Source organism: Balaenoptera ricei, chromosome 3, assembly GCF_028023285.1.
Source record: "Balaenoptera ricei isolate mBalRic1 chromosome 3, mBalRic1.hap2, whole genome shotgun sequence".
NCBI lineage: Eukaryota > Metazoa > Chordata > Mammalia > Artiodactyla > Balaenopteridae > Balaenoptera > Balaenoptera ricei.
The window spans coordinates 55,714,874-55,733,474 of NC_082641.1; the positions used below are offsets into that span (position 1 = coordinate 55,714,874).

At 40.9% G+C, this 18,601-nt stretch overlaps 1 long non-coding RNA gene across 3 annotated transcripts in view; it reads right to left on the minus strand.

The window, feature by feature from the left end:
* Positions 1 to 1,467: 1,467 nt before the first annotated feature.
* The window catches only part of LOC132362282 (uncharacterized), a 32,878-nt gene continuing 15,744 nt past the window's right edge, over positions 1,468 to 18,601 (minus strand). For 2 of the 3 annotated variants that reach the window (XR_009502326.1, XR_009502324.1), the window contains 2 exons: positions 14,039 to 14,144; positions 1,468 to 2,404 (listed from right to left, as the gene is read on the minus strand). This is a non-coding gene — a long non-coding RNA (uncharacterized LOC132362282). Of the gene's footprint in view, positions 2,405 to 13,925; positions 14,145 to 18,601 lie in introns of all 3 variants that reach the window. The other variant, XR_009502325.1, reaches the window with a different exon arrangement.

The following is an 18,601-nucleotide window of genomic DNA, read 5'->3' on the forward strand; positions in this document are numbered from 1 at the left end:
CTGTTTTACATTTGGTAGTGTATATATGTCAATGCTGCTCTCTCACTTCGTCCCAGCTTACCCTTCCCCCTCCCCGTGTCCTCAAGTCCATTCTCAAGTCCATCTTTATTCCTGTCCTGCCTCTAGGTTCATCAGAACCATTTTTTTTTTAGATTCCATATATATGTGTTAGCATATGGTATTCGTTTTTCTCTTTCTGACTTACTTCACTCTGTATGACAGACTCTAAGTCCATCCACCTCACTACCAATAACTCAATTTCGTTTATTTTTATGGCTGAGTAATATTCCATTGTGTATATGTGCCACATCTTCTTTATCCATTCGTCTGTCAATGGACACTTAGGTTGCTTCCATGTCCTGGCAACTGTAAATAGTGCTGCAATGAACACTGTGGTACCTGACTCTTTTTGAACTATGGTTTTCTCAGGATATATGCCCAGTAGTGGGATTGCTGGGTCATACGGTAGTTCTATTTTTAGTTTTTTAAGGAACCTCCATACTGTTCTCCATAGTGGCTGTATCAATTTACATTCCCACCAACAGTGCAAGAGGGTTCCCTTTTCTCCACACCCTCTCCAGCATTTATTGTTTGCAGACTTTTTCATGATGGCCATTCTTACCAGTGTGAGGTGATACCTCATTGTAGTTTTGATTTGCATTTCTCTAATGATTAGTGATAACAAGACAAATATTATTCTCTGTTCTGCAACTTTTTAATCTGTGTATGAATGGAAGAGAGTTATACCTTTAAAGGTCAGAGCCTTGAGAATGGGTTAGCCTGTATATTTTAGGCTATAGGCAACATTCTTAACTAGTAGCAAAAGCAATAGAATACAAAGGTTAAAGTAAAAGAAACAGAACCAATGTGGAGTCAGATCTGTTCTTCCCTATTACATGGCCACAGTGACTGGCTAAGGAATGGACATGTGATGCAATCAGAGCCAGTGAGACACAATGTCTAGACTTTTACTGGGACTGTGAGAAAGAGAAACTCTCTTTTGGCCAACTGGATTTAGAGAGCTGAGAGTATAAGCTTAGAGCTGTTAACAGCCATCTTGCCACCTCACAGGGAAACCACATCTGAGAAGAAAACAGCATATTAGAGAAAAAGAACTGGGAACTGTCAAGAGAAATTGGACCCTTGACATTGGATGTCAACAACTGAACATTGGTATGTTGGTATACCAATGTTGGTAAATTGGATGGTATCAACTGAACATCTCTTTCATGACACACTAAAATCTAGTTCCTGTTCTGGACTTCTCTTTCTTTTTTTTTATTAATTTTTATTGGAGTATAGTTGCTTTACTGGACTTTTCAATTCTGTGAGCCAAAACACACTCACACACACACACACACACACAAAGACATACCTTTTACTGTTTAAGCCAGTTTAAGTTGGATTTTCTGTCACTTATAACACATCCTTCTTTTTTTTAACTTTATTTATTTATTTTTGGCTACATTGGGTCTTCATTGCTACACACGGGCTTTCTCTAGTTGTGGTGAGCGGGGGCTACTCTTCGTTGCGGTGTGTGGGCTTCTCATTGCGGTGGCTTCTCTTGTTGCAGAGCACGGGCTCTAGGAGCATGGTCTTCAGTAGTTGTGGCATACATCTTTCTTAGAAGCATGTTTTTCACCAATAAAAGGAGGATAGTACCTGCTACTGGGCTTTGGTGGGGTCTGAGTATTTTGGGAAGCATAAAGCCTATTCACCTATAAAGTATTATTCCTAATTGTTCTTTTCTGCTCCTGCCTGAGTTCCTCGCATACTAATACTTTTGAACATAAAACATAATGCTATACCAAAAGAACATTTTCATTACCAAATATGCCTGTTCTCTGTTCAGGGACTTCTGATCCCATCTGTTCCACAGAATTTTTCATATCATAGAATTCTTTGAAACCAGATCAGCAAAGTTCTGTTTCAATGAACCGTTTGTTGCCTAGGCCATGAAAATAGCTTCTGCAAATAAGATCCTATGTTAAAAATGATGTTTCTGAAAACATTTTACCTGTGATATATGCCAACATGCTTTGGAAATGAAATTGCCTAGTAAATTTGTTGCTGATGTTTAGTAAATTTTCACTACTGCTAATTAGTTAAAGTTTAAGTTCTTTGTGGTTTCTTGATCTTGGGACGTGCTGCTCAAAAAAGACATAGCCATGTGGGAAACTGACAATGAAAGCCCTTTGGTCTTTATTCAAACAGCAGAAGATTTTCTTTTCAATAATCAACTGCTCATTTTACTTTTGTACTTCTCTTTTTCCCTCATTTCTGCTTCTCTTTTTTTTCCACGACTCTTAATCCAGCTTTGAAATTTGATTCTTTGATTTGATCCATCTGCAATATTTATTCCTCAAAGCCATCATCAATGCCTTTGCAGAAATTCATGTGATGCCTGTGAACGTTAGAAGACAGAGAGATATTAGAAGACAAGGAGATATTAGATGACAGGGAGATTTTAAAAATTAGCAAATAGAAACAATATTTTGGTATGTGAATTCTATCTCAATAAAGCTGTTTATTAAAAAGGAAAAAAAAAGCAATGAGTTAATACTGACTCTGTCCCCCAAAGAACCAATACACAATCACATACTGCTTCTCCCCAGAAGAAAACTGTGTCTGGGGTTCACCAGCATGAAGGATGGTGACATTCTTCTCTCGGTATCCAAATAAAACCCAGCAAACCCTCCTTCAAGTGTTACCAGTGAGGCATGTGGACTCACAGTGAGTGGATTGAACTGATAAAGGCATTTTATCTACCAGGATTTAAATGCGCCCTTTAAAGACTAAAATCAATTCCAGTGTCCCTCTTTATACTCTGGTGGTACCCATGTATATACAGCAAGCCAGCCATTAGGAAAGAAGCTTTGCATCTTTCCACATAATCCAAAATGATGGCAAATTATGATGTGGTAATTAAATCAAAACCTTACATAAGAAGAAAATATCTATGGACTGGATATATTCAAAGCTACCTTCTTTTTAATTTTATTTTCCATTTTTTATGTTTTATCCCACTTTGCCAGTGTTCTCTCCTTGTAATTCATTCTCTAGCTAGGCTGAACTTACTGCTACTTAGAATGGCAGATATGACAGTAAAAAGATGATGTCACCCTTTAGCCAAATTGCATTATTATTACAGAATCCGTTATACTCTCAGTCATTTATCTCTGCCAACATGCTCCACGGGAAGGTTTTCCAGGGCAGATGTGAGCTCCCTCGGCAACAAAAGTGGTGGAGAGTGCACATTCATTTTAAAATACTGAGAGGTAGAATTTAGTAAATCTTGAGATTTGGGAAATGTATTGTGAAAAGGAGACATCTAATGGCCTTAAATCTGTCCTGATTGAAAACCTCAAAGAATCTTGAGTTTGAAACAATCCCCCAATTTTTTCTCCTTACAGAAATATTTTCATCTAAAAGCATGCTTTTGACCCATGAAAATATCGTGCAGACTAGTCTCTTTTGTAAATATATGCATAGATGCTAAGAAATGATTTTACATTTTAGTTGTCATTTGATTAGGAGTTGAGTAAAAATTAGTAAAGGATAACTATGCAAGGTTCCATCAAGTGCACAAAAACAGCTCAAGATCAAATGCAGGCATTAGAGATAAAGGAAGGACTTTTTGAAGAGGAAAGCAAGCAATCAGAGAAATGGTATAAAACAGAAAAAACAACCCAGGAAATGAGAGTAAAAAGAGAACCCAGAATAAATTGGGTTCATTTGAGGGATACTTTCCCCCATATCTGCTCTTCCTCTTTTCTTCCCCAATTCTTTGGAGTGGTAGGTAAATTTTTAAAATACATTTTCTGTTTCCTCTTATCTTATTAAAATATAATACACACACACAGCAAAAATTCCAATAGTATCAATACAAAAAGGGATACAAGGAATGGGAAATCTCTCTCCCATTCCTGACCCCAGCTCCCTAGTATCTGCCTCTCTGTCACTTCAAGAAGGCAAATACTGTTGCCCCCTTCCTGAATCTCTTTATTTGTGTGTGTACCGTGGACCCCTTAGCTCTCTGCTGAAGATTATGGATGCCCTTCTCAGAATAATGTTTGAAAGTAGGTAAAATGAAGTACAGAGGATTACAAAGGAAACCAATTACATTGAAATATGATTCTACCCAGGAAGGCCTTGGGGATCCCTGGGCTCTAGGATAAGAGCCTCTGCTCTTACGGTTCTTGTGCATGTGCAATCATGTACATGTCCGTATCTATCCTTTCCCACAAATGGCATTGGGCCTTCTGCAGTGGGTGCTGCTGGAGCTCTGCCCAGATCCCCTGTACAGCCAGTGCATCCATTTTCCGGCTGCTGTGAGTGTTGGCGGTTAATGGTTCACAGCTGTCCCCTTCTACAGGGAATCGTCCTCCCCACACCCACACTGTGGCATGCCCAGCCAACACCGGGGTACCAATGGTTGGCTGACTCCTAGTGCAATCCAAGCTCCAGAGCTCCACGTGGGATCAGGCTAAAGATGATATCCATTAAGACCATCCTCTTAGGGCTTCCCTGGTGGTGCAGTGGTTAAGAATCCGCCTGCCAATGCAGGAGACATGGGTTCGAGCCCTGGTCTGGGAAGATCCCACATGCCGCGGAGCAACTAAGCCCGTGAGCCACAACTACTGAGCCTGCGCTCTAGAGCCCACGAGCCACAACTACTGAGCCCATGTGCCACAACTACTGAAGCCCGCTTGCCTAGAGCCCGTGCTCCGCAACAAGAGAAGCCACCACAATGAGAAGCCTGCGCACCACAACGAAGAGTAGCCCCTGCTCGCCGCAACTAGAGAAAACCCGTGCACAGCAACAAAGACCCAATGCAGCCAAATATATATTTATTTATTTGTTTGTTTGTTTATTTTTTTTACACACACACACACTGTATTTTATTTTTACAAGAGATAAATAGACTGACACCAAGCATTGTACATGGATGACCACAACAAAAGCAACAATGATTGCAATTACCAAACATGAAACACACTCATACTATGTCATAATATTGACATTCAGTCCAGTAATCCTCCACTGTAACAGCTCCTTTACTTTGCAGTGAAAATTGATTTGTATGTTCTTTGCCTCTGAGTCCTTGTGGGATTTTTTTTTTTAATTCAGACAGAAAGTCACAAAAATTATACTCATCATCATCAGTTCACTCAGTCCCATGTAATTAATTTTTTTTTTCATCTTGATCTTTTGTTAGCACTTTTATGAGTTCATCAGTTTTTCATTAGAGTTCTGAAAATGCTTATTCATTCAGTTCAGCAGAGAAGCCTGCGCACCGCAACGAAGAGTAGCCCCTGCTCGCCGCAACTAGAGAAAACCCGTGCACAGCAACAAAGACCCAATGCAGCCAAAAATAAATTTATTTGTTTCTTTGTTTATTTTTTTTTAAAAAAAGACCATCCCTTTAGTTTTTTCCCCTGTACTACCCCATCCCTCGTGCCCCTGGGAGCAATCCCCCCTAAAAGCCCAGGAATCCCTGTCTGTCTCTGCTTTCAGAAATCCTGACTCAAGGCACTCATTCACCATCCCTTACTTTGACTTTTATATTTATTGATTTTTTGCTTTTTTTAAAAATATATATATATTTATTTGTTTGTTTATTTGGCTGCGCACTCGGGATCTTCGTTGCAGTGTGTGGGATCTAGTTCCCTGACCAGGGATCAAACCCGGTCCCCCTGCATTGGGAGCATGGAGTGTTAACCACTGGACCACCAGGGAAGTCTCATATGGATTCTTTTTTCCATATCGATTTTTTTGAAAGACATTCCATATCTGTATACATGGATCTGTATACATGGATTCTTTTAACATCCACATACTAATCCATTCAATGGATTTACCATAATTAAGTTAGCATATTTCCAGCACAGTCATTTCCAATAGTTCCTCTCTGAGAACTTAAAAATCTAATTTTTACATGTTTAAATGTAGTTATACTGACTTACCACATTTTAAGCACAAACGGTCCACGACTTAGGATTTTTCAACTTTACGATGGTGAGCAAGAGATACACCATTCAGTAGAAACTGTATTGGGAGTTTTGAATTTTGATCTCTTCCGGGGCTAGAGATATACGGCCCGATGCTCTCTAGTGATGCTGGGCAGTGGAAGCAAGCTCAGTGCCCAGTCAGCCCCTGATCACAATCAATACACTTACAACCATGCTGTACCCATAAGCCCATTTTGTTCTTCACTTTCAGTGCAGTATTCAATAAATTACATGAGCTATTTAACACTTTATTATAAGAGAGATTAGAAGATTTTGCCCGACTACAGGCTAATGTTAAGTGTTCTGAGCGCCTTTGAGGTAGGCTAGGCTAAGCTGTGCTGTTGAAAATGCATTTTCAACAAACGATATTTTCAACATAACCCCACTGTAAGTTGAGGAAGATCCGTATCTAATTAGTTGCTGAGGAGTCTTTCTTCGACTTCATTAGCCACAAAACTTTAGAACCTTGCTATCTTTTTGGAAGAAAGCTTTATTCTCAAAGCAATTTATATTTCAATTTGACAAACTGTAGAGACTCCGTTAGCTCCTAACCCTTGCATCTCTCAACGCCCACCACAGCACCAGCCTCTAGCACCAGATCAAGGAACACCCTCCGTTCTAAACAGGAGAAAAAACAGGCCCCGGGCTTCCCTGGTGGCTCAGTGGTTAAGAATCTGCCTGCCAATGCAGGGAACATGGGTTCGAGCCCTGGTCTGGGAAGATCCCACATGCCACGGAGCAACTAAGCCCGTGCGCCACAACTACTGAGCCTGTGCATCTGGAGCCTGTGCTCCGCAACGGGAGAGGCCGCGACAGTGAGATACCCGCACGTGGCGATGAAGAGTGGCCCCCGCTCGCCACAACTGGAGAAAGCCCTCGCACAGAAACGAAGACCCAAAACAGCCAAAAATAAATAAATAAGTTAATTAATTAATTTAAAAAAAAAACCTTCCTATTAAAAAAAAAAAAAAAAACAGGCCCCGCAAATGCGTCACTTGGACCCTCGAATCTTTGGACCTCAGTGCTTACCTCCCCACCAGCAAGAGGAGTAGATGCTTCTCTGGAATCTGGTAAGAAACTGCTGGATCCCCGTGCTCTCACACCCCACCCCACCAAGGAACCTGTTCCCAAAGACAGCACAGCCTAATCCCCCAGGGGGAAGAGAAACGGTTCCTCTCTGCCCCTCCCATTGAAAGGTGGTTCCCCTCCCCCCTCCCAGGGTAGCACTTGGGGGCGTTTATTTGAGGCTGACCCTCACCTTTCAAACAGCCTTCCCAGGGGTAGGAATTTCCCCCAGTGTAAATTCCCCTTCCCCAGGACAGAAACCAGAACTCACTCTTCCCGCCCAGCAGCTGCTCATAGTGTGCAGGATGATAAACCCAGAATAGAGCAACGCAAGGAAGCAGGCGCTGCTCAGAATGCTAGTTCTGATCAGAATGGAAGAGAGCCCTGAAGATCCCCAGGTGGGCAGTGGCAGTTGGGTCTCTGCTGGGTTCGTTCAATGGGGTAAGTTCTGTTGCTCACATCTAAGAATTAAGACTGATAATTTAATTCACGTTTGTTTTTCTTTCCCTCAGAGGCTCCCCTCACCTCCAACCGTGAAAAGATGCTTGATTTCACTCAAAATCAGAGAAATGCAAAACAAATCAAGGGAAATATTGTTTTCTACCTACCAGATTGACAAAGATGAAAAAGTTCAATGAACTATCGATACCTTGGTATGAACATGGGAAAACGTGCTGCCAGTGGGAGAATAAACCAGTACAACCTTTACAAAGAGAACTGGGCTATGAGCTATCAAGTGTGAATGCAAAACCCTTGACCCAGCAGTGCCACCAACAGGAATTTATCTAATGGAGGCAAGCAAACTTTTTCTTTCAAGGAACAGGTAGTAAGTAGTTTAGGCCTCCAGGCCTGGTATCACTGCTGCAATTACTCAGCTCTGCTGCTGTAGTTTGAAAGCAGCCAACAGACATTATGTAAACAAGTGGGCATGGCTGTGTTGCAATAAAACTTTATTTAAAAAAACAAATGGCACGTTGAATTTGGCCCGCAGGTTATAGATTGCCAAGCCCTGCTAGGTACCCTTGAACAAAAAACAAAAACATATATACTGGGGCCTCCCTGGTGGCACAGTGGTTGAGAATCTGCCTGCCAATGCAGGGGACATGGGTTCGAGCCCTGGTCTGGGAAGATCCCACATGCCGCGGAGCAACTAAGCCCGTGAGCCACAACTACTGAGCCTGCACATCTGGAGCCTGTGCTCCGCAACAAGAGAGGCCGCGACAGTGAGAGGCCCACGCACCCCGATGAAGAGTGGCCCCCGCTTGCTGCGACTACAGAAAGCCCTTGCACAGAAACGAAGACCCAACACAGCCAAAAATTAATTAATTAATTAATTAATTTTTTTTAAAAAACATATATACTGTATTCTTCATAGCAATAGCCTAAGAATGGAAACCACCTTGATGTCCATCAAGAGAGGACTAGATAAGTAAATTATAGCACAGCCATTCAACAGAATACTTGCAGCCACTAAAAAGAAGGAGGCAGCTCTATGTGCACTGATAAGGATTAATATCCAAAATTTATCAGATTTTTTAATAAATTAAAACAAAATTTTTTTACAATTCTTTGCATTGGGTTTATTGGATAACACCATATTGAATATCTTTAATCCCAGAATCTGCTTATTCTTTTTTTTTAATTGAAATATACTTGCTGTACAATATTATACAAGTCACAGGTGTACAATATAGTGATTCACAATTTTTAAAGGTTATACTCCATTTATAGTTATTATAAAATATTGGCTATATTCCCCATGTTGTACAATATATCCTTGTCACTTATTTTATACCTAATAGTTTGTACCTCTTACTCCCCTACCCCCATGTTGCCCTTCCCCTTCAAATTTTTTAAAATGCAAGGTGGAGAGCAGGGTAGAATATAATTCCATTTTTTGTAAAAATTATATATATAATTAATATTTACACACATATATATTTGCTTATCCAGGCGTAGCACATATCTGATGGACACAAATGAGATTGGGGAGGGAAACTAGATGGCTGGGGGACAGGAGCATGAGGGAGACCTTTTCTCACCGTATGCCCTTTTGTGCCCTTTGAATTTTATACCATGTGCTTTACCAATAAAGAACAAATAAATGCAATTTAACTTTTTTTAATGCATATACTTTTTTAGTAGTGTTCTGGATCACCAAGTATAAACAGGAAAATAAAGCAGGGCTCTGGACAGCAGACCTAGCTATTTCCAAAGTCCCCTCCCATGCCCAGAGGCTGCATGGTGTCCATCAAAGAGCATCACAGAGGGAATCAGGAGACTCGGCTTCAAGTCCAGCCTCTGTTACCAACCCTCTGTGCTGCCGTGGACCAGTCACCTCATCTCTCTGATCATCCCTTTCCTCTTTGGTAAAATGGAGGCAATAATACTTTTGAGCTATGTGATATAAAATAATGTTATTGTTATTGGGGAAATCTATTAATGTCTCTGGGTCTCTTTCCTAATCTAAAAAATCAGAAAGTTGGATAAAATGAGACTTTAACTCTCAAATACATTATTCTGTTAATAAACAAAGTTGTCATTTACAAGAATTCAGGCAGAGTCATGAGCTTGGCAAACAAATGAGGATCTCTTTTTGCTTATCTCAAGAGAGTGACCTCCAAGTCCAAAAAGAAAATAAGATATATGTTTACACTTAGAGAGCCAGGAGGTGGGAAAGGGCTGCCTTCTTCCAAGGATACCACCTCTTCTTTCCTTGGCCTAGCTAACCCAGCGGTTGTCAGCCAGGCAACTTCTTTTTTTTTTTTTTTTTTTTTTTTTAGCTGCCACTGGGTACAGAACAAGCTCTCTTGGAAAAAAAAAAATTAGGAAATGTCACTCACAAAGAGGGATGGATACATTAACAATGGCAAATAATAGACTCATGAGGGCTGACAAAGAAATGGAGGGGCCATGCAGGGAGGGCCCCCTGCCCCATCCTGACTTCTGGCCTTTGCTAAGAGCTATCATTTGTATTGTTGCAGGAACTCCAGGGAGATGACAGGGTGGTGATAAGGAAGAGCAGCATTGCAGTATCCTCCTATTTCTGAGAATTTCTGGTTATTGTTAAACAAAAGTTTGGAGAAGTTAAACTGACAGGAAGTAACACACGTGTTGAGTTATAAGGTGGCAAATGTTGTGAAATCCGTCTTCAGAAAAGTTCAGCTGGACGAGTGTGCTGATGTGATAAGGAGCAGAGCTCCCAACACCATCTCAGCTGGTGGAATACTCTTTTCCTTTCCTTCTTCATTTCCGTGGGCTTGGGATAACCACCCAGCCACTCTAAAAAGAATGTTGCAAAGGCTCTTCATGTCTCTGGCTTCAAAGAACGTTTTACTCTTGAATAAACCATGTTTGTCCTCTCAATCTTAGAACGAAGGTAGCCAATTCAATCTAAGACATTTTAACAAATCACAGACTCTCCCTGGACATGCAGAGAGCATGGTGGGGATACACATCCAAAAATGATGGGCTGAGACAAGAGAGAAGGGATGTGGGCCTTAAAGCTGCAGAGGAAAAAGAGGGTGGGATTTCAAATGTGAATTAAAGTATTACACTTTCTCTATGAGAGGTGGGAGGAAATAGTTATTACCTAAATGATGCAGGACATAAGGGTTTGCTAAAAAATTTTGGTGGACTATGGGACAAGCAGAAATAGGATGGAACAAATGAACCTATTTATGAAACAGAAACAGACTCACAGACATAGAGAATGGACTTGTGGTTGCCGAGGGGGAGGGGGTGGGGGAGGGATGGACTGGAAGTTTAGGTTAGTAGATGCAAAAACTCTTACATATAGAATGGATAAACAGCAAGGTCCTACTGCATAGCACAGGGAACTATATTCAATATCCTGGGATAAACCATAATGGAAAAAAATATATAAAAGAATGTATATGTGTGTATAACTGAGTCACTTTGGTGTACAGCAGATATTAACACAATATTGTAAATCAACTATACTTCTGAGAATTCCCTGGTGGTCCAGTGGTTAGGACTCAGCACTCTTACTGCTGCGGCCCAAGTTCAATCCCTGGTCGGGATCCCACAAGCTACACTGCACGACCAAATTAAAAAAAAAAACAAAAAACTATACTTCAATAAAAAATAATTAAATAATTTTCTAAAAAAATTTTTTAAAAGAGATCAGCAAGGGAGGAGGAAGGGCAGCTTCCCTGGTGGTGCAGTGGTTAAGAATCCTCCTGCCAGTGCAGGGACACAGGTTCGAGCCCTGGTCCAGGAAGATCCCACATGCTGCGGAGCAACTAAGCCCATGCGCCACAACTACTGAGCCTGCGCTCTAGAGCCCACGAGCCACAACTACTGAGCCTGCGTGCTGCAACTACTGAAGCCCATGCGCCTAGAGTCCGTGCTCCGCAACAAGGGAAGCCACCGCAATGAAAAGCCCACGCACCGCAACGAAGAGTAGCCCCGGCTTGCCGCAACTAGAGAAAGCCCAAGCACAGCAATGGAGACCCAACGGAGCCAAAAATAAATAAATTAAATTAAATTAAAAAAAGAGAAGCAAGGGTGGGAGGGAAGGATGGAAGGAAAGAAGAAGATAGATATATACCTATGCTCAGAAAATGTACTAGGTAGAAATATATCAATGTATTAGTAACAGGGAGTGAAACTATGGGAGATTTTTTCTACTTATGGATTATCTGTGTTTTTTACAATGACCATACATTAGTTTCTGTTCATTTGTAGGTAATGATATCATGTAAATGAGAACTATTTATTTCTGGTGAACCAATTATATTTACAAGTACTTTAAATAATTTTCATGGAGTTCAAAAAAAAAGGAAGAAAGAAATAGGATGGAAAAGAGAAAAGAAATTAGAGTTTGGAGCAGAGAAAGGTTTGTTGCAAAGGCCAAGCAAGGAGAACAGGTGGCTGTGGATTTGTCATTTAGCTGGTGTATTACAATGAGCGTATAATGAGGCTCAAGGTCTATGGGAAGTGGAATCTTCCACTCTCTTGGGCCTAGTTGGTTCTAACCAGTTTTTATAATATCCTCAACAGCTGTGTCATTCTTTTAATGGTTATGCCCTGCCCTCTTCTTTCCTGTCTCATAGGGGAGCCATAAGAGACAGTAGCAGTAGAGCTGCCACAATCCCCAAAGGGATATCGGGAAGGAGAGCTTGCCTGAAGCTAGAAATGTTACCAAACTCAGGTTCAGCTGCTCAACACTTGAAAGCCAAGTGTTGGTTGGAAAGAAAAGGAAAGGTCACTTTATTCAGGAGGCCAGCAACCTGCAGAGAAGGCGGATTCATGTCCAAAAACCAACTCAGAAGATTCTGCTTGACCAAGAAATTTTGTAAAGGGAGAAAGGGAAGTCAATCATTTGGGGAGGGGTCAGAGTCTTCCACTGTGTGCAGACTTTCTTCTGATTGGTTGGTGGTGAGGTAATAGGGCGGTGTTCCAGGAATCTTGTGCTCAGTGTGAAGTTGCCATCCTCCACCTGAGTTGCGGCCTTAGTTCCTGCAGACCTCAAAGGTATTGTTTATGTATCTTCTTTGAGGAGGAACTAGAACACTGCCCCAAGGCTGCACTATTGTTTCTTGATTGTTCCTTCTTTGTTTCTGCATTCCCTTCCCTGATAAGCAAGTTTGAATCCGCCCTTTGGAACTCAAGGAAGGTCAAGAAAGGTGAATGAAGCCTATTTCCTACAAAGAAGAAACAGGAGGACTTGGAAAGGATTTGTACCCAGGAGGGCCCCACAGGGTCCTGCTCCATTTCAGAAAGAGAGAGAATTGTACAGAGCGGGCCACCTAGACAAGAGCAATGACATTCTGCTGAGAGACACAGTGGCCTCTGGCAACCTCACGGGAAGGAAATGAATGCCCTGACCCCATGTACCTCTCTCCCTCCCTCCCATCTCCTGAAGAAAGCCAGAAAACATAGTCTTTGATGTAATCCATGCAGGACAACCTCACAGGGCAGGGACCAGTATGGAGAAAGGTGGAAAATAGATCTAAAGGGACACAATGAAGAAATTCAACCCCCCTTTGCCCAGCCAAACAACTTCAGATTCTATCCCATGTGTAGGAAAGGCAGATAATATAAGAAAAAGCTATAAGGAATTTTGAAACATTTTTTCTTTCTTCCTGAATGTGAGTTTAAATCACGAGTTGCTAAGCTAAAATCTCCACTCTAAACCCTACAAAGCATAGATTACAATAATGCCAACCCAATAAAAAGCCATTTAATAAAGATCAGAAATGTTGAATAACTCAGTTCTTTGTAAACCCGAGTGCCCTACTGTAAACTTTCAAATGTTACAGATGACCTTTTGAGATCATACAGGAGTTGTAAGAACAAGGCAAGTAAAGGAATGAAAATAGGGGCAGATACATAGTTCATGGAACATTTCTTCTATTTTCCATCTTCCATCTCTGACAAGGAGAAAGATTATTGGACAAAAAATAGTAGAACAAGCATTCAGTTGAGAGACCTAAAAATCCAAACTGGTAAGGAGAGTCTAAGACAGCACCTGGATTCACTGCCTCAGTGTAAACCTTCTGGTCCTGACAAACTACATCCCAGCCTACTACTGGAAGAACTTGGCGATAAAATGAGCTACTGTTTGTTATCTCAAAAGAATCTTAGAAACTGGGTCAGGGATGGATGACACAATTCTCAGATAAGTTATCAAACACAATTCTGAACACAGAGAGAGGAACGGAGAGCACTTAAACATGCCTAGGAGTCAGGAAGGACAAGTCAAGATTTAATAAGTTCACAGCACTTCCTTTCTTATCCATACTCTGCCAGATTAGTAAATCAGAGAAAGCTGTCGACACTCTGCTTCATCATTTGAGCTCAGCATTTGACAGAGACCCTCACCTTGTGAACAAGATGGAGGAATGTGGCCCAGAGATCACAAAGACAGATGCTAATTATGAATCAGTATCAGCCCAGAGTCTGTGGTGCCACGGAATTCTGTCTTCAGCCTTTACCTGCTCATTGAGTAATAGCTGAGTGTACAGCTGACTTGCTTTTCTTCTTCTTCGACAGCTGGAGAGGTAGCCAAATATCTTGAATAGAAGAGCGTGGACCCAAAGCCTATAACAAATCAAATTTAACAATAAAAATCCTAATTGGAATAAATGCAAAACCCTACACTTACATTTTTTGATGCATAAGAACAGAATCAGAAAAACATGACTAGGCTTCCAATTAAACACAGTGGGTTTTACTTCTTGCTTTTATTTCTTCTCTCTTCCAGAAGCTACCAAAATGACAACAGATAATTTATAATAAAATTAAAAATCACAAAAACAAAGAGAATTAGAGAGGAGAAATAGAGAAGAGGAGATGTAAGCAATAATTTGAAAGATGGAAAGCCAATAGTAACTGATTTGGCAAAACCCACCACCAAAGTGCTTGCAAAGAGGGATGCCAATGAGAATGAAGCCAGTTCAGCTCTAAGAACCCTGGAAAGGCCTAGGACCAGGAGGCCCAGTACTGCAGAAGGGAGTGGTGGAGCCCAGAGTGGGAAGTAGAAGTATGTGAACACATGAATAGAATGAGCTGCTTCATGAGAGTGTGTTTCCATCTCTGAAGAGGTTCAAGCAGAATTTAGACAACTGCTAATCAAATATATTGTAAAAGTGGGAACTCCCTGGCAGTCCAGTGGTTAGGACCCTGCGCTCTCACTGTCAAGGGCCTGGGTTCAATCCCTGGTTGGGGAACTAAGATCCCCCAAGCTGCACTGTGTGGCCAAAAAATATATATATTCTTTCTTTTTTTCTTTTTTTTTTTTTTGATTCAAGCTTTGGGTAGAACTTGCCTCCAATGACCTTTAAGTCCCATCACCTCTGAAATCCTGTGATTCTAATCCTGTGTAGACAGGATTCCAACAGATTTTGGTAACTTCTGCATGTAGTTCCCATAAGAGTCCTAGAGGTGGCACTGTGGCATAAGATGAGACTCAGCAATGGCTACTACCCGATTCTCCTGGGCTTATACTATTGTCTATGGTAACAAGTAATAACTAGAATGTTTCTGAATTTTAAAAAATCAGAAACCTGAACTCATAGGTTCAGAACACCTAGGTACAATAGTTCTAGTGACGCATGAGCCTTTGTGTGCATTAGTTTGTCACCCTTCTCAGCTCCGGCCTTCTGCCTTATTCATATCTCAGCTGTGACATTTCTCTTCACCATATTCGTCATTCTAGGACAGCAAAACAAGTCATACGCCAAAGCAACTGCTCCTTCTCATCCCAAGTGTCCTGCCTCATTATGTGTACCCTTTACCTCAGGGATCCTGGGAGTGTGGGACTCCACAAGCTTTATCTCCCTTGATTTAAAAAATAAGAAAAACAAAACAAAAACCTTATTTTTTCAGTACAAGTTTAGCCCAGTATCTCAGATATGATTGTCTCTGATCCTCTTCCCATTTCCACAGCTAAAGATTTATGCTCTGCTTCTTAAAAGCTAATTACTTAACATCTAGCTCTTCCTGACAAATTTTGTCACTCATCAAAACTATAAAGTTTGGTTTCTTTATTTCTTTTATCTGCTTCAGATTTATAAAGTCCATGGGTAATTTCTGCTCCTCACCAAGGAATATCTCCATCAACTCCATAGATTCAGAAAACTCTGCTCCTACATTCACATCTCAATTCCAGGAAAACTTAACATTTGGAATCTATAAAACTGTCACATCCACTAACTTCTGGCATAACTGGCCTCTTCCAATCCACTGATGGGGGGAGGGGGAAGGTTAAATGCCGTTAGTCCAACCAAAAACCCAAACTGCCTTTTTTAATGTTGGGTCTAGACTAGCTGATAAAAAATTGTGAGTTGAGTGGAAAAAAAAAAAAAAATCCATACCTATTTTTTGTTATCTTCACTAGTTTGTTGTATTTTTTAGATTCCACATATAAGGGATGGGGTAGGGGATTAAGAGGTACAAACTATTAAGTATAAAATAAGCTACAACACAAGAAATATACCCAATATTTTATAATAACTATAAATGTAGTATAACCTTTAAAAATAATCACTATATTGTATACCTGTAAATTATATAATATTGTACACCAAATATATTTCAATTAATAAAAAAGATATGTGATCACCAAATGCAAAAAAAAAAAAAAAAACACATACTCATTCTTTTAGTGACTAACTTTTCAATGGTAATGGCATGCTTGCCCCTTATTCCAAGTATGTGTCCTAACTGCCTTGGTCCTTTATAGGCTCAGGCCCTCAATATCTGATTGACTTTGGTTGTTTTGTTTGTTTTCTCAAGTGTCCTTTCTACCAATTTGATCTGAACCAAAGAACATGATGTAGTAGCTCACAACATTTTCCAAGTGTCCTAATTCTTATACCAACTTTTTAGACTTGATCTTTCTCTCCTTCTCTAGAGAGAACAGAAATAATTTATTTCCTTTTTAGAGCAATTAGTAAGCACTTACAGAAACATCGTTGAATTGCTTGTCTCACAAAAGGAAGGGTAGCACCTGGCTAGTTAGTCCTCCAACTAAATCATTTCTATGGTTTCAAAAATATTCTTAGCGTTGCCAACATCATTTGTGCAAGTGAGTACCCATTCCACCTCCATATCACAAAATGGAAAACTTTCAAAGGAGTACTATGCATTGGGGCATACACGTTTGTTTTAAATTTCTTACCATGTTCATAGTACATACTTAAACCCTTAAGTGGCTTACAAAAGAGGAGTGCTCTAGTGATCCTTGTAATCTACTGCTATGAGGCAAATTACAGAGTGTGTTGAAAAGCGAAGAATTTAAACTTTGTGGATTCAGATTCAAATTCAGCCTTCGAGCCCCCATTTGAGCCAAATTCATTAATGCTGTGTTAAAACTGTGTGCTGGGAGACCCTAAGGATGAAACAAACCAGCGTCTCCTTGCGTAATTCATGCATTTTAAATATAGCTGTGGTGCTGAGCCAATGAGAGTCTGTCACAACTCAGCCAAGGAAAAGCCACTATACTTCAAACTCCCAGTTTGGGCTTTTTGTTTATAACAGCCCCTCCCAGCTTTCCCTCTCCTCTATAAGAGAGTTCCCTCTCCTTTGCTTTAGGGGACTTGCACGTGGTTCACCATAGCTGTGTGTCCTGAATTGCAATTCTTTTCTGCTTCTGAATAAATCCATTTTGTTGGTTAAATAAATAAATAAATAAATATAGCTGTGGCTTGCATCACACCAGGACGAGGGAGAAGCTTCTAAAGCTGATGAAAGAGCTGCTCAAGGAAATATAAAATGTCTCAGTTTCAAAGGCAAAAAAAAATCAACAACTTGAGCCTATACTCGCTTCAAGAAAATCTGCAGTGAAAATTAGAACAAACAACAGCTTAACAGATGCTCCAGAATTAGTTTTTCATTAGGGCACATGGAGGGTTGTTAGGTCTCTCTAAAAGTCTACTCAAAAAGGCCTACAAAGATTTCCCCAACTCGTGACTGTTCTGGTGTTTGCCTCTGAGGTTCATAGTAAAAATAAGGCTAGAAGTATGAAGATAAGAACTTTGACTAGGGTTCTATGAGATTATATCATGTGAAGTGTAATTTTATATAGTATTTAATTGTGTTGGCCTCCTTGGTCAATTTATAAACAATTTGGAAAGCTTAATACTGTACAAATACATTTCTTTGGGTCACTTCTCTAAAAAGAAATCAAGCCCCAAAGTAAGAGTATCACCTCCCTATTTTACTTTTGTTTCTATGAGAAGCCAAGATTCAGCTTGCTTCACTTCCATTTACAGAAACATTTCCATGTTCACACCCATCACAGGAAGGATTTGACTGGGCTTCTCTGGTGGCCCAGTGGTTGAGAATCTGCCTGCCAATGCAGGGGACACGGGTTCGACCCCTGGTCTGGGAAGATCCCACATGCCGCAGAGCAACTAAGCCCATGTGCCACAACTACTGAGCCTGTGCTCTACAGCCCGTGAGCCACAACTACTGAGCCCACGTGCCGCAACTACTGAAGCCCACGCGCCTAGAGCCCATGCTCCACAATGAGAGAAGCCACCGCAGTGAGAAGCCTGCACCGCAAAGAAGAGTAGCCCCCTCTCGCTGCAACTAGAGGAAACCCCCGCGCAGCAACAAAGACCCAACACAGCCAAAAATAAATAAATAAATTTATTTAAAAAAAAAAAAAGAAGGATTTGACTTATGAATTGTGCATAAAGTTAAAACATACAAAGAGTGCCAGAATGCCTGTGTGTGTTAGGTTTTTTGGTGTCAAGGCAACTTCGAGTGCTAGGGGATTTACTGCATGTTACGCACGGGATTAAGAAAAACAGGAATCTGGGCTACAATGGCCAGGCATCGTGGGGCCCAGTCGAGCAGGACAGCAGGTGCTACAGGGCATGGGAGGCAGTTCTCAGAACTAAAAGGCACCAATGCAGCAGCAGTGACGAGGGCCCCAGGTTGCCAGGCTGACTCCTGGGCAGCTGTGTTCACTGACTCTCCAACCTTATGGTGACTCAGCAACTCTCTTTCTCCATTTGTCCAGCTTAACTGCTGTCATCCAACCACCTCAC